Source organism: Triticum dicoccoides, chromosome 6B (genome assembly GCF_002162155.2).
Source record: "Triticum dicoccoides isolate Atlit2015 ecotype Zavitan chromosome 6B, WEW_v2.0, whole genome shotgun sequence".
Lineage (NCBI taxonomy): Eukaryota > Viridiplantae > Streptophyta > Magnoliopsida > Poales > Poaceae > Triticum > Triticum dicoccoides.
The window spans coordinates 718,869,654-718,872,696 of NC_041391.1; positions in this window are offsets into that span (position 1 = coordinate 718,869,654).

The following is a 3,043-nucleotide window of genomic DNA, read 5'->3' on the forward strand; positions in this document are numbered from 1 at the left end:
GGGGGCGTCGCTTCAATCGCCGGCGGAGGAGCTCGGAGGCGGTCAGGGGCGCTGGATCTTGGTCGACGGCGCTGCCGTTCGCTCATCTCGCTTGAGCCGTGGGTTTCCTCCCCGAGCTCTGGGATCGTGGGTTTTCTCCCCGTGGAAAGGACGTGGGTCGAGCAGGGTTACCCGAGAACGATGCGGTCCAAATGACCAAATCGATTTCCCTGGGCCAACTCGGCTCGTGGTTCTCCGGCCCCGGGAAACAGCGGGGATCCCCCCGGGAAACCCTGCAACCAAATGAGGCCTTACAGTGGAGAAAAGTCGGGGTACCCTTCTTCCCGCACCAGACCAGAGCTTCCCCTAATGAAACGAAATGTTTTTTGTATTGCCCCTGTTAGTCGTCCTATTTACGGCAGATGCCACCCTATGGCCCCGTTTAGGGTTTCCCTGCTCCAGCCGCCGCCTCCGGTCGCCGCCCCGCCCCCGCCCTCGCCAGTTGCCGCCCCGCCCTTGCCCTCTCCGATCGCCGCCACCCCCACGGCCGTCGTCCAACGCCGACGCCTCCAGTCGCCGACGAACTCCGCCTTGTTCCCGTCGCCGCCGAACTCCATGCACTTCCGGCTAGCTCCTGCCGTCGCTGCCCACCCCCGACCACCTTCGACTTCGGCTTGGTCCTCGCATGGACGCCCAGCTCAAGGTATTGCTCCTGTCGAATAGCATGCTTCCTCCCGTGCACATTTTTGGCACAAGCATTCAAGATTGTGGAGAAGATTTGACGCGCACCTAGATAGCTCGTATACCAGTAGTATCTTCTTCATGTGCAAAGTTAACCATATGCATCCAGATAGTATGAATGTCCAGGCATTGCCGATGACAATGTAGTAGCTGCACAAATAGCAGAGCACAAATTTAGACAACAGAAGTATAATTCAGATGTCAAATGTGCCAGAAATGTTCTTTACTAAGCACTTTGGAGCACTATACAGTGAACCAATTATATAAAAATAATTAGTGTGATGGGAGATTCTGGTTTTACCTTTTTAGATCACGAGGAATTGACCAATTTTGGATTCTGGTTTAGCGACACACTACTGCAATAGTAACATGATCCCATTTAGCTGCACCTGTTTCCTTCCATGCAAGCAATTGGCAATGGTTATATGAGAGATTTGATCGCTATAGTTGGTGTAGTGGGGGAATCGACTTTAGGGAGCGGGGTAATGCTGTGGGTTCTACGCAGATCCAGGTCTAAAATTCTACCCCCTGTAGATTAAATTCCCGCTGGATTTTTTCTGGGTGTCTTTGTTGAATAAATTGGTCCCATAGGGTCACGACTCACGAGCTAGGGTTTTATCTGGCTTCAGTGCTTGATTGTGCGGTCGAAAGGGCCTCCTTTTATTTATATATTGTGTGATTGCTGGCTGTGGTCTGCGCAATACTGTTTTGTGTGTGAATTTTTGATCTTTTATCTGTATAGATTCTCATTTCCTGTGAACTAATGCCAGCCGATGGCTGGTTTGGAGGGTCAGGACACCTTAGCCCTGCAACCATTTCTTGCTGCGGCCATTAGAAAGGTAGCTTATGTGTCTTTATGGTTGCATAATTTTGATGGGGGTGTTTCCAGTGGCGGAGCTACAGGGTGGCCATGGTGGGCCGCGGCCCACCCTGGGGTTTTGACCCGGCCTATACCTATATAGATGGGCCAGAGAAGGAAAAAAAACGGCCCAACAACACTTTGACCCAAAACAACCAACGCTCTCGCTCTCAGCCAGACCCCAGGCACCACGCACATACAGGCATACAGCACACTGACCCTCTACCCGACACCCAGCCGCCAGCCGCCCCCGTCCCGGCCTTTGCCTGCCTCGCGGCCTCGCCGGACGCCGGTCGCCGGCCACCTAGGAGGCTCCTCTGCTCCTGGCCTCCTGCCTCCCCATTGCGCCCTCGCCTTGCCCGGCGCTCGGCGCCAGCCTTGCCACCACCCCCGGCCGCGACCCTGCCCTGTCCCGGCCGCCTGGCGCCCCTGCAAGCCGGTGGCGCCGCCCAGTCCGCACTACGGCACTCGGCTCGGCCTGATTTGAGGTACCGTTCATCCATTCCCAAATTCCCCAATTTTTTGATTTAGGGTTTGCTTGCTATTTGTTGTGTTGTGCACTGCCTGTGTGGTAATATAATTTTTGATCCGAGTAATTACTAGTTACAAGGTACCACATCATCCTAAACTGAGAAGAAAAGGCTAATTCAGACATCTTACACTGGTTCATGGTTGCATCAGAAATCTGAGACTGTTAATTTTGTTTTGTACTTTTGAGGTACTGAACTGAATGTTGAACTTACTGTCCAGGTCCAGCCATGCTTAATTAAACAGAATTCATGTTGTATTATGGGTCTTAATTGGATTGAGGGGATGTAATAAGGTTGTGTATTTAGTTTCATGCTCACAGCATCTTCACTCAAATGGCCAGTAGCTTAACCTACTGTTGGAAAGGCGTGTAATTTACGCATGCTTTTAAACAGAGTTGGAAAGGAGTACCAAACTACCCATCTGTTCCTTCCCTTTTCTGCCATGAGTTTAGTCAAGAGCCAGTTGAGAAATAAGAGGGGCGATAGTCTTTTGGATGATTGTCTAGTCACATACATTGAGAGGGATGCTTTCTCCGAGGTGAATGAAGATGATATATGCTACGTCTTGAGCTTGCGTTGGTTTTCCTCGAAGAGGAGAGGGTGATGCAGCAAAGTGTAGCGTAAGTATTTCCCTCAGTTTTGAGAACCAATGTATCAATCCAGTAGGAGGCTCCTCAAAAGTCTCACGCACCTACACAAACACAAACAAACTAAGAACTCGCAACCAACGCAATAAAGGGGTTGTCAATCCCTTCACGGCCACTGTCGAGCAATTGATAGAAAAGCGAATAATTATGACGTTATCTAGGCATGATCATGTATATAGGCATCACGTCCATAACAAGTAGACCAACTCCTGCCTGCATCTACTACTATTACTCCACACATCGACTGCTATCCAGCATGCATCTAGAGTATTAATTTCATAAGAACA